General features: G+C 42.6%; 1 protein-coding gene across 4 annotated transcripts in view; it reads right to left on the minus strand.

The window, feature by feature from the left end:
- The window catches only part of ZFP2 (ZFP2 zinc finger protein), a 35,310-nt gene extending 22,296 nt beyond the window's left edge, over nt 1–13,014 (minus strand). For 2 of the 4 annotated variants that reach the window (XM_023193708.1, XM_023193709.1), the window contains exons 1-2: nt 12,926–12,993; nt 10,256–10,349 (exon numbers count right to left, since the gene is read on the minus strand). The gene's annotated coding sequence lies outside the window, so the exon portion shown is untranslated. Of the gene's footprint in view, nt 1–10,255; nt 10,350–12,925 lie in introns of all 4 variants that reach the window. The other 2 variants (XM_023193707.1, XM_023193710.1) reach the window with 2 other exon arrangements.
- Nucleotides 13,015–13,924: the final 910 nt, after the last annotated feature.

Below are 13,924 nucleotides of genomic sequence, written 5' to 3' on the forward strand. Positions count from 1 at the left end.
GTTTTTTCCCAATAGTCAGCTTTTCTCCCAACACACCTTTCTCTGCCTTGTATCTGAAAGGGCTCTGAAATGCTGTATCATGTTTTAGGCACTTTCTTCATTTTTTGGTTATTTTGATTATTTCTTTTTTGGGGGGAATCTCCCAAAGTATTTGAACCTGCCTACATGTTATCTTTTTTTGAAGACTTCAGATAGAGTAAGCCTGCCATTTTTGCACAAATTAGATTTTTTTTTTTTTGGTAGGGGAGGGCATACAGCAGGGAGAGGGGATGGGACCGTTAGGGTGAATTAACATTATAAAATGATACAGTGCCAGATCTCAGTTTTGCATATTGTTTTTCAGGGCAGGTCTGTACTGTGTGTAGTGCTATTTACATGGTTGAAATTAGGTTGTAACAAAATTTTTTTTTTTTTTTGAGATAGAGTCTTGCTCTGTTGCCCAGGCTGGAGTGCAGTGGCGTTATCTTGGCTCACTGCAAGCTCTGCCTCCCGGGTTCATGCCATCCTTCTGCCTCAGCCTCCCGAGTAGCTGGGACTACAGGCGCCCGCCACCACGCCTAGGTAATTTTTTGTATTTTTAGTAGAGATGGGGTGTCACCGTGTTAGTCATGATGGTCTCCATCTCCTGATCTCGTGATCCACCAGCCTCAGCCTCCCAAAGTGCTGGGATTACAGGCGTGAGCCACCACCCCCAGCCAGTAATAATTATTTTTAAATATCTACACAGATTTGAATAGGAGTGTTAACTGTCAGTCCCATTGTATTAATTTCCAGGCGATTTAGAGCTCTTGGAGAGCCAAGGCCAGCCACGAGCATTTGTAGTCTGGTGACAACCCCCTTTTAAGCTAATTTATGCAGAACTCCGATTTCCCTTACTTCTTGCTCATTCCTTCTTTGACTGATTGCATTTCATGTTGACTTTATCCATCAACATGCTGCACCTGTCAGTCAACGGAGCATTTTTTTAAGCACATACTCAAGAACCACTCAAGCACTGAATGCAGAGAAAGCAGTGCTACCTCAGTTTTGCTGGAAGTAGACTTCTTTGATAGTTTTGTTTCTTTGATGAAGTTTCTGTATTTTCATGTTGTAAGTGGAAATACTTTTTTTTGTGTATTTCATTTGCCTTGGAGCCAAAGTTTCTGTTCCTGGTGGTCGGAAACTGTGGTATGGAGCTCTGCTTGAATTTGTATTTATTTATTTTTTTCTTTGAATATCATCAGCTTACTTGTCTGGCAAGGACAGAAGCCTGGGGTTGGCCTGAACTCTGCCAAACACATATCACAGTATATTTAAGAGTTAAATTTGTGCCCTTTCCCTTCTTGCTGTACCCATGTTGTCACTTAACCCCCAGGAGTTACTGATTATCTCTTTGTTAAAGTCAGGCTCATTTGGGGTAATGTGATGACTGTTTAGGTTTACATGACCCTCATCTCCCCTCCCTACCCCCAAATATGTATATATATGTATATACATATATAAAATATGTATATGTTTTAACTGTATAAAATATATATGTACACATATATGTATCTATATTACTTTGTTTCTTTGCCTGCTTATACTGGCCATAAAAGAGGGAGCTGCCTTCAATGTATAAAATATAAGAAGAGTGCCAGGGAACGCCATAATGGAGGCTTTTGGATGTGAATTTGGACCACTTTCACTAAAGAGAACATGAGCTTGCTCAGTCCTTTCCTCACAAGATGGCCCAGTTCCCCAGACTTCTCCACATGCTCGCTCCATAAGGCCAGCTTTGGCCAGACTGCCCCAGGGGCTTGAGGAGCTGACTCTGGTCCTACCTGGTTTCAGTTAGAGGGTCCTCCTGTTATTTTTCCATTTAAAAAGTATGTCCTCAGAAAACTTTACTGGAAGGATGAGTGGCAGGAACTTGTATAGTTCAGCTTCCAACGCTTTGGAACAGATTAAAAAGGGAATCTTTTACATAAAGACTTAAAAAAAAAAAAAGACAGAAACTCAGCTGGGCATGGTGGCTCATGCCTGTAATCCCAGCACTTGGGAAGCTGAGGTGGGCAGATTGCTTGAGGTCGGGAGTTCAAGACCAGCATGGCCAACATAATGAAACCCTGTCTCTACTAAAAATACAAAAAAATTAGGCAGACATGGTGGCACGCACCTGTAGTCCCCAGCTACTTGGGAGGCTGAGACTGGAAAATCGCTTGAACCTGGGAGGCAGAGGTTGCAGTGAGCTGAGATTGTGCCACTGCACTCCAGCCTAGGCGACAGAGCAAGACTCTGTCTCAAAAAAAAAAAAAAAAAAAAGACAAAAACTCTAAATATTGATTTAAAATCCAGCTGTATGGTACCTACAAAAGATACATGTAAAACAGAAACCAAAAATCTTAAAATTTCAAAAGAGGAGGGCAGAGACAGGATATGGCAGACAAATGCAAATATAAATAAAGCAGCGAGAATAACATATAGCAGATAAGGGAGAATATACGTGAAAACAAGAATAAGCCTCTTTTTGGTGAAAGAAGGCATCAAATCAGAAATACAAGATTCCCCTTCCAAAAATACTCCACTTTTTTTCTATAAATTACCTTGTTAGCTGAATACAGTAGGCAAAATAAAAGTCCAAATCCAGGTTGTTATGTGCAGATCTTCCTTGCTTCCCTAAACTCTCACCACCTTAAGTGCTGGCTCTGTGCCCAGCATGCAGAGCTTCTACTGTGAAATGCACTGCAGATCCCTGTGCCAGCTGTGGGCTGGTAAAGTGCCGATTTAGGTAACTACAAAAGGCACCTTGAAAGGTGAACATGGCCGGATGTGGTGGCTCACACCTGTAATACCAGCACTTTGGGAGACCAAGGCAGGTGGTGGATGGCTTGAGTTCAGGAGTTCGAGACCAGCCTGGGTAACATGACAAAAGCCTGTCTCTATAAAAAAGAGAAAAATTAGCTGGGCGTGGCAGCGTGCACCTGTGGTCCCAGCTATTTGAGAGGCTGAGGTGGGAACATGACTTGAGCTCAGGAGGCGGAGGTTGCAGTGGGCTGAGATCACACCACTGTAGTCCAGTCTGGGCAATAGAGCCAGGCCTTGTCTCCAAAAAAAAAGTGAACATGAAACTTAGTAGTACCATACATTTGTCATCAATCCCTTAAGATGTTTTGTTCCTTTCCTCTTTTCTAGTTAGTATGAGTCATTTTCCCCCTAGCACTACATTCAGTACAGGATAACTCATGGTGTTTAAGGAGCTTCGTGGGTTTATCTTACTCATACAGAGGTTTTCCTAAACCTAAAGACAAAGGCCTTTTGATATTGTTATTGTTTGAAAAAACTGCATATCAAATAGAGTAAGGACATTATAAATGATGAAAGTATAATTTATAAAGAAAATATGATAGTGATGAAGCTTTAGGCACCAAAATGTTTTAGGCAGCAAAATGTCTTCAGATACAATACTTAGCAATCCAAATTTTTTTCTTTACAAAATCACAATCATATTTAAACCCCAATTACAACAGCAACTAAAAATGAAACACCTAAGAATACATTTAAGAGAAATATGCAAGACCTTCATGATCGGTCTGTAGAGTGAACAAAGGCCATAATGAAAGATCTGAATAGAATAAAGTATCATCTTTTTTTTTAAACTTAATATGAAGAATAAACATTGTAAAGATGGCAATCTTCCTCAGATTGACTTACACACTTTGAAATTCAAATCAGAACTGCCTAATTTTACTTTTTTACTATTACTGTTGGAACTTGATAATAAAATTTTACTAGAAGGATAAATATTATGAGAACAGTAACGAAACTTTTGAAAAGAAAAATGAGGCGAGTTGCTTTACAAAATAACAAAATGGGCCGGGCGCGGTGGCTCACGCCTGTAATCCCAGCACTTTGGGAGGCTGAGGCAGGCACATCACGAGGTCAGGAGTTCGAGACCAGCCTGGCCAGCATGGTGAAACCCCATCTCTACTAAAATACAAAAACTTAGCCAGTCGTGGTGGCGCATGCCTATAGTCCCAGCTACTCAGGAGGCTGAGGCAAGAGGATTCCTTGAACCCGGCAGGTGGAGGTTGCAGTGAGCCAAGATCGCTCCATTGCACTCCAGCCTGGTGACAGCTCAAAAAAAAAAAAAAAAAAAAAAAGAATTCTGAGACAACAAATAAAATAGTGTGGTATTACAACAGAAATAGAATGGAATAGAATCCAGAAAAACAAACTTATAAATTTTTAAAATAAACTCATATACAAGTAAACTATATATAATATAAACTCTCATATAAATTTCGTATATATGTGACAATTTGGCATATTTTAAAGGTTCCATTTCAAGTCCATGGAGAGTGAGCAGATTATTTCAGTAGATAACATCAGCTCCAGTGCCATCTCCTGAGAGGGGCCACTCCTCTGCTGAGCTAAAACAGCCCCGAGTGACACTCTACCATGTTGTCCTGCTGTCCTCATCACAGCACCTAACACTATCCTCAACAATATTTCCTCTTTATTGTCTGCATCCCCTATGGAAAATACGAGCTCAGAGAAGAAGACTTTGCCTCTCTTATTCACTGCAATATTCCCAGTATCCAGAACACAGCGCACCACATGGCACAGTGGCGCTAAATATGTTTAACGAGTGGATGGATGGATGAAATGCTTCACTACATCATATTAAATGAAGTTAGATCCCTACTTCACCTCACAGACAATACATTCCAAATAGCTCAAGGATGTAAATTTAAAATTATAAAACTAATAGGAAACACTGAAAAATATGTATATTACCTTGGGGTACAGAAATCTTTTCTTTCTTTCTTTCTTTCTTTTTTGAGACGGAGTCTCACTCTATTGCCAGGCTGGAGTGCAGTGGCACAATCTTGGCTCACAACAACTTCCACCTCCTGGGTTCAACTGATTCTCCTGCCTCAGCCTCCCGAGTAGCTGGGATTACAGGTACGTGCCACCACGCCCAGCTAATTTTTGTGTTTTTGTAATTTTGTATTTTTAGTAGAGATGGGGTTTCACCATGCTGGCCAGGATGGTCTCGATCTCAAGTCTTGACCTCATGATTCACCCACCTTGGCCTCCCAGAGTGTTGGGATTACAGGCGTGAGCCACCGCGCCCGGCTCCTTTTCATAGCATGATCCCAAAGCCAAACAAAGAGAAAGGAAATTTAACTGCATAAAACTTCAAAACTTATTTTAACAAAAGATATTATAAACAAATTTAAAAGAAAAATGATGGAGAATATGGGCAACATATAGCAAAGGAATACTATCCACTTTATAGAAAAGACCTCTTTTACATGTAAATAACCCATATTAAAAATGGGCAAAGGGTGTAGAAAGGTATTTTAAAAGGCTGGAATAATGTACATCATAGTTGTTTCTGAGGATTGGAAACCTGGAATTCTCTCTCATAGCCTTTAAATTTTTAAAAAGGGATAGTAAATATGATTAGTCCATATGCCCAATATTTATATTCAAAAAAAGATTAAATTTAAAGGCAAATAAAAGTAATACCTGGACAATTCACACTCACATCACTGGCCAATATGGGAAAGATGAAACTATGGAGAAAGATGAAAAAAGGAAAACGACTCTAATGTTGCACTGATGTGTCCCAAACCTATTACTGAACTTCATAATTGCATTTCATTTACCGATTATAAACACATCTACACTTTTTTACACTTTATTTCTCAACATCTGAGTTACTCATTTCTCATTATCTGCTGTACAGTTCCAAGTGACTGATCAGTAATTCAGAGAAACAGCAACAAAAGTGAAGAAATGCCTGTCATCAGCTGCTATCAAGTGTCTAGACTAATGTCCCTTAAGGCAGACTGGTTAACTATGATATACCCACATAATCAAAGAAAGAAGCCTCCGATGTACTGATATGGACAGGTCTCCAAGATATATTGTGAAATGCAAAATAGCTAAAAATAGAACAGGTGGCCAGGCGCAGTGGCTCACGCCTGTAATCCCAGCACTTTGGGAGGCCAAGGCGGGCAGATCACGAGGTCAGGAGATCGAGACCATCCTGGCTAACACAGTGAAACCCCGTCTCTACTAAAAATACAAAAAATTAGCCGGGCGTGGTGGCAGGCGCCTGTAGTCCCAGCTACTTGGAGGCTGAGGCAGGAGAATGGCGTGAACCTGGGAGGCGGAGCAAGACTCCATCTCAAAAAAAAAAAAAAAAAAAAAAGAACAGGTGCAGACTTCTGAGTAAATATTATCTGTTACCAACTGGATTAAAAATTGGGGAAAATATATATATTCATGGGCTTTTGTAGTCATCTCTGGAAGGCTACCTAAGAAATGAGAATCACTACCTTTTTATGGGGAGAGATAATAGGGAGCTTGGAGACAAGGGTAGGAAGAAGACTTATTTTAAGTGAATGCTTATTTTTGAATTCTGAACACTGTGACTATATCAGCCATTCAAATTTTAATTAATCACAATCTGAATCAGATTAACAGCAAACATCAAACAAACCCACATTGAGGAGCATTCTATGAAATAATTGACCTGTACTCTTCAAAAGTATCCAAGTCATTGAAAATCAATCCTGAACTATTCTAGATGAAAGGAGACCAAGGAGATACGACAGCTAAATACAATGTGTCATCTGGATTGGATTCTGCACCAGATAAAGGACACCTGGAGGACAGGTGGCAAAATCCAAGTAAGGTTTGTAGATTGGCTAATAGTATTGTATTGATGTAAGTTTTCTCATTTTGATAACTGTATTTTTATCATGTATGGTAACAGAAAGCACACACAGACACTTAAGAGTGAAATGGGCATGTCTGTAATTTATTCTCCAATGGTTCAGAAATATATTACATAAACATGTGTGTGTATACAGGAAGAGAAAAATGGCAAAATGTTAATTCAGATGAAGACTATCCAGAAATTGTTTTATTTTTGCAGCATTTGTTGTTGTTGTTTTAGATGGAGTCTCACTCTGTCTCCCAGGCTAGAGTGCAGTGGAGTGATCTCAGCTCACTGCGACCTCTGCCTCCTGGGTTCCAATGATTCTCCCACCTCAGCCTCCTGAATAGCTGGGATTATAGGTGTGTGCCACCACACCTGGCTCATTTTTTTGTATTTTTAGTAGAGACGGGGTTTCACCATGTTGGCCAGGTTGGTCTCAAACTCTTGACCTCAAATGATCGACCTGCCACGGCCTCCCCAAGTGCTGGGATTACAGGTGTGAGCCACCGTGCCCAGCCCTGCAGCAGTTTTTAAAGTCTGAAATTATTTCATAATAAAAGTTAAAAAAAAAAAAAAAAGACACACATACACACACACAAGATACCATTTTCCACCCTTGAAAATAACTAAAATTTAAAAAGCTTATAATACCTAATGTTATGAACTGTGTCCCCCAAAAAAGATATGTTGAAGTCCCAACTTCTAGTACCTTGCAATATGACCTTATCTGAAAATAGGGTTGTCTCAAATTTAACCGTTAAGATTAGGTCACAATAGAGTAGGGTGGGCCCCTATCCTTGTAAGAAAAATGGCTATTTGAAGACATCAACCCATAAGGATAACATCAGGTGACACAGGAGATAGGGACTAGAGTGATGCAGCCATGCACCAAGGAACACCAAAGAGTTCCAGCAAACCACCAGAAGCTAGAAGCTAGGAAGAGGCGAGGAAGGATCCCCCACAAGTTTCAGAGAGCACGGCCCTGGAAATGCCTTTATTTCTGACTTCTGGCCTCCAAAACTGTGAGACAATAAATTTCTATTGTTTCGAGCAACTCAATTTGTGGCACTTTATTACAGCAGCTCTTGGAAACAGATAGACCAAGTATGGAAGAGCATGTGGAGCAACTGGAATTCTCAGATACTGCAGGAGGAAATGTACAATGGTACATATACTTTGGAAAACAGTTTAGCTGTTCGTTACAAAGTCAAATGTACACTTCACCTAGCAATTTCACTCCTAGGTATTTACCCAAGAGAAATGAAAGTATATATCCACAAACAGACTCATACATGAATGTTCAGAGCAGTTTTATTCCTAATAGCTAAAAACAGGAAACAAGTTGAACATGTCTGTCACAAGTGAATGAACAAAAGGTGGTATATTCAACTGTGTGCTACTTAAGACATAAAAAGGAATAAACTATCACTACACACAATATCATGGATAGATCTGACAAACACTACGCTGAGCAAAAAATGCCAGGCACAAAAGCATATACACTGTTTGATTTCATTTACATGAAGTTCTAGAAAGGGCAAGACTATACAGACAGAACTCAAACCAATGACTTCCTGGGGTGGGGGACGTGGACTAGAAGTGGCATGAGGACATTGTCTGGGGGTGATGCAAACATTCTGTACCTTGACTGGGGGTGGCTATGTTGGTGCATAAATTTGTCAAAACTCAATGCTTAAAATGGGTTATTTTATTAAACTGTGCCTCAGAAAAAGCTGATTTAAAAATTAACACTATTTTGACTACACGAATTAAAAGTAAGTTCCTGACAACCAAACCACACCTGTCATCAACCAAAATCTTCTGCATGCTTCCCCTTTCAACCTTTTCCTCTTCCAGAAACTCCCTTTCTGCAATATCCCCATTTTAAAAGTTATTTTGCCTTTTATAACTGAGTGTGATAATACTGAAGAAAGTAGTACAAATGTAAATCACAACAGTTTATACTTGCCTCCACGAAGCTTTCTTTAAACTGGTCTCTAATAAATAAACAAGTGATCCTAATAAATCAACGACCCCTAATATATAATTTTATGAAAAGAGAAAATGCCGTTAAGTCTTCAATATTCCAGACAACAAGGCTAAGTTAGTTTAACCTTTAAAAGAAAGAAGTTAGGGTCAAGTCTTCTGATGCCTTATTTTCTTTTTCAGACAAGCCTAGAATCCTCACCTACTATCCCAGCTCCACGCTTCCCTCCATCTCGTGGACACTACTTTTTCCTAGAAAAGCTTTGATCATGCCAACTCCCTTATCAAAATTCCTCAGACTGACCTCCAACCCCATGGCCACCACCCTGCCAAACACACACACTCCTCCTTCCTGACACTTGGTCCTAAAATTTTAATCCTATTTCTTCTACTCCAGCCAAGCACGCCTCACTATGAGTCACTGTCCCCTTCATTCCACCTCTAGAAGTCTATACACCAGGCTCTTGGCTGGGATGATACTAAGAATGCCTACAACTTGCTGAATAACTTCAACACTCCAGGAACCATGCCAGGCATTTTTTACTTTCATTATTTTATTTGAACGTTCAACAGACCTATGAAGTAGCTATTATTATTAAATGAAATGAGCCATGTGAAATTCTTAACAATTGCATCGGCTGGGCATGGTGGCTCAAGCCTGTTATCCCAGCACTTTGGGAGGCCGAGACGGGCGGATCACGAGGTCAGGAGATCGAGACCATCCCGGCTAAGACAGTGAAACCCCATCTCTACTAAAAACACAAAAAACTAGCCGGGCGAGGTGGCGGGCGCCTGTAGTCCCAGCTACTCGGGAGGCTGACGCAGGAGAATGGCGTAAACCTGGGAGGCGGAGCTTGCAGTGAGCTGAGATCCGGCCACTGCACTCCAGCCTGGGCGACAGAGCAAGACTTCCCTCTCAAAAAACAAACAAACAAACAAACAAACAAAAAACCAATTCCATCTATATGGCAGACACTTAGTTAACACTGTAATTCCTATTACAACCATGAGGAAATAACGTTTCAGGAAAGTCAAGCCTCTTGCCAAGACGCTGTAGCTATGAAATGGTAGAGTCGGGATTTAAACTCTGGACACACCGACTCCATTACAGCAAATCCTCTCCAGTTATCCCTTCCCAGTCCCTGAGATGGGCGAACACTACCTACTACTCCTGGCCACCACCCTGATCCTCCCCTTCACTCAAGCTTGGAATACTGATCATGTGGGTCCCTAATGACACTTGTTCTTATTACCATATTCAGGTGCAATTATGACTGTATCCCATGCAGATGTGCCTTCTTTTATGATCCCTGAGAGCCCATAAGCCCTAAGCACCAGGACCAGCTTGCATGTAATTTTTTTCCCTTTCTGACCCTTGAACAGCACCAAAAGCACAGCAGGCCAGGGTATTCAGCTGAATAAGTGGCAGCTGGGAACAGAGGTCAGGAACACAGAGGGGGCTTTGTGAAAAATATCCAGCATTCTGCCATTTCAATAACCCTGTCCTCAGCAGTGAGGCCCACATGCAGTACAGGAGTAAGGGGGAGGTTTGAGAGAGAAAAATGAGCTCACCCCAGCTCCCAATGGCAGAAGCCAAGCAGCCATTGCTTTCTCCTTCCTTCCTGTGTTTCTTCCTTGGGGAGGGACAAAACCAGAGGAGGTAGAGCTGAGGGAAGGGAAAGAAGCCATGAGAAACAAGACTCCTCCAACAGCAACAAAGAAAATACCTATAAATAAACTAAATAAGATCTGAATAGTAGCTACATAAATAAAATGATTTTCATGTATTAAGTACGCTTCATTATACCTATTTAGCTATATAAACATGAACAACAGAAGAGACATGACACGTTCTTACACAAGATGTCTCAATATACAGGATGTCATTTCTTTAATTCATAAACTTAAAACATTCCCAACCAAGTTATGCCTAAGTAACAGTATTTTAAAGTTAATATGGGCCAAGCGCGGTGGCTCACACCTGTAATCCCAGCACTTTGGGAGGCCAAGGTGGGTGGATCACTAGAGGCCAGGAGTTCGAGACCAGCCTGGCCAACATGGCGAAACCCTGTCTCTACTAAAAATACAGAAATTAGGGAGTGGTGGTGGGCACCTGTAATCCCAACTACTCAGGAGGCTGAGGCAGGAGAATCACTTGAACTGGGGAGGTGGAGGTTGCAGTGTTGAGATCACACCACTGCACTCCAGCCTGGGTGAGAGAGCAAGACTCCATCTCAAAAAAAAAAAAGTTCATTAATTATGGAAAAAATATTTAAGTTGTGCATTACAATAGCTAAGATTTTTTTAAAAAAAGAATACTGATGAGAGACAACTTGCCCACCAGTACTCATAAAGCTACAAGAATTGGAACACAGTATCACTGACTTATTCACCAGATATACTGTCGACCACCTACTGCATACCAGGCACCATTGCATGGGGTACGGGTGGATACAGCTGTCAATAAAACAGATAAACTCTCTGCCATAGCCAAACAGGGAAAAGGATCAATGGAACAAATTAAAATTCTACCAACCTAAATGGTTCAAATACACATGTATGTATATATATGTGTGCGTGTGTGTGTATATATTTCATTCAAGATATGAAATAAGTGACATTTCATATCACCAAAGAAAAAAATTACTAAGTAACTTGTAACAAAGGCTTACCATTTGGGAAAAAAATATAAATGTACACAAAACATGAAAGTACTAAGAGAAACTACAAACATTTTTGTGATCTCATGGGACAGACAGCTTCTCTGCCAATGATGTCAAACACCCAACAGTGAAGAAAAGGTTTTCATGTCTGACCATAGGAACCTGTAACATTTCTGCATAGTCAGGAAAGAAGCTTATTTATGTATCAGACACAAAATTAAAATACAAAATGCAAACTGCATGAAAATATTCATTAGTGTTCAAAATGCAAATGTAAACAATCCTATCTTTTGCACCTCTCAGAAGTTCAAGAGAATACTAACATTCACAGTTGGTGTGGGTAAATCTGGCACTCTTACACTGCAAGTGTTTATATAAACTGGAACTTTTCTGGAGGGAATAAGACAGGAAGTATCAAAATCCTTACTGCACCCTTGACCTAGAAATTTCACTTTAAGAGATTTATAGAATAAGACAAAATGCAAGGATGTATGTAGCCAGATGGCCTATATTGTTTATAATACTGGAAAAAAAGGAAAACCCTAAGGAGAGGATTAACTACGACACATCCATACTTTCCCTCACACTCATTAAAATGACAACGTATTTAAAATCTGGTATAAGTAGATGGCGTCAACATCTTAAAATGCTTTTTTTTTCAGGTGTATTCTCTATCTTCATTGGGTGTTTAGGCCAGTAAAAACCTATGAGGCTTAAGATTTGTGCACTTCAAACCCCTTACCAAACGCATCTCATGACTCAATTTTAAAAGATAGATGGTGAAAAAGTTACTAATATTCATATTTGTTTAAAAACAAAGTGCAAAGTGTTTCTATACTTATACACATATTCACGCTGCCATGTAGATTGGGATATATTTTGAATGATTGTTTTAATCTGAATTTTCTAGTTGTGCTACAGTGAAATGGCTTAAGGAAAAAGAAAAAGATTCCCTGAGACAGAAACCTGCACCAGGTTGGCCTCCCAGTTCTTATGGAGAGATGGGAGGTGAACCCACGCCAGCGCCCTCCGAATGAGATCCAGAGGGCGGGTCCCGAGACACGGTTTACACAAAGGGCAGATGCTGCGCAGGGAGACCTGGCCTCTCGCCCAGAATCCCCAGGATGTCCGCGGGGCAGGTTCGCTCCACGTTCGCAGCCATCTGCCCTGTCCCAGGAGAAAACCGCGCACGGCTGGAGAAAGCCAAGGAGGAACTCGGCTCTGAGCGACTCCTGGAACCTTGGGCCCCTCCCTGACCCGTGGTCCCGGTGTGGCCCTTGTTCGAGCCCCCATCCCCGCTGCTCCCGGGCTGCGATTCCACCTGGGCGCCTGCCCAGGACCGCGCTGTAGGTCAGCTGCCCGTGTGCTCCTGCCGCCAGCTCCTGGGGAAGAAGGAGCGCACCTGGAACTGGAGGCCGGGCGCTCCACAGGCGCAGTGAGGCCGCGCCCCCGGTCCATCTGCGGCGGGCCCGCCCCTCAGCCCTCAGGAAGCAGGGGTCTCGCCCCGCAATCCGGAGTTCCTCCTGCGGGGGCCTACGAGGAGGCTGGCACGCACCCCCGCCACCGGCCCCGCACTCACCCTCTCCCAGCAGGAGCGCAGGAGCGGGAGCAGCAGCGACCGACGCAGCCGCGCCCGGCGCTTACGGCCCGGAACGCCGGACTACATTTCCCACAAGGCAGCGGGGCTGCAGCGCGGCCAGGCCGTCGGAGTGCGCAGGCACGGGGGCCCAGAGGGCAAGGCTGTGCCAGTGGCCAGGAGCGGTGGCCCACTGTGTGGCCGCTGCAGGTCATCGGTGTGTCCAGGCGGGACGCGGGGTTCCCAGGCGGCCCCTTACCCCGCCTAAAGAACTCTGGCCAGGTGTGGTGGCTCATGCCTGTAATCCCAGCACTTTGGTAGGTGGTGGATCACCTGAGGTCAGGAATTCGAGACCAGCCTGACCAACATGGAGAAACCTTGTTTTTACTAAATATGCTTAAAACAAAACAAAAAAAGGCCAGGCATGGTGACGCATGCCTGTAATCCCAGCTACTTGGGAGACTGAGGCAGAACTGCTTGAACCCGGGAGGTGGAGTTTGCGCTGAGCTGAGATTGTGCATTGCATTCCAGCCTGGGCAACTAAGAGTGAAACTCTGTCTCAAAACAGACAAGCAAGCAAAAAATTAGCCGGGCACGGTGATGTGCGCCTGTAATCCCAGCTACTCTGGAGGCTGAGGCAGGAGAATCGCTTGAACCCGGAAGGCAGAAGTTGCATTGAGCTGAGATCGTACCATTACACTCTAGCCTGGGCAACAGAGCAAGACTCCGTCTCCAAAAAAAAAAACAAAAAAACAAAAAGAAAAGAAAAGTCTCTCTTAGGAGTCTGTCAGCATCCACCCCATGGGGAGGGGAGGCGGCCTTGGCTAAGCGTCACTGTCCTCTGAAAGGATGGAACCCAGAGGTCCTCCTCACCAAGGAATAATGAAGAGCATGAGGCTGCACAGTGATGCACGTGTTGCGGGCCTCTCACGAGTCACTACCACACCCCGTCCCCCAGCTCACTCACTGTCAGGCGCTGCTCGGAGTGCTTCAGAATTATCA

Source organism: Piliocolobus tephrosceles, chromosome 4 (genome assembly GCF_002776525.5).
Source record: "Piliocolobus tephrosceles isolate RC106 chromosome 4, ASM277652v3, whole genome shotgun sequence".
NCBI classification, from domain to species: Eukaryota; Metazoa; Chordata; class Mammalia; order Primates; family Cercopithecidae; genus Piliocolobus; species Piliocolobus tephrosceles.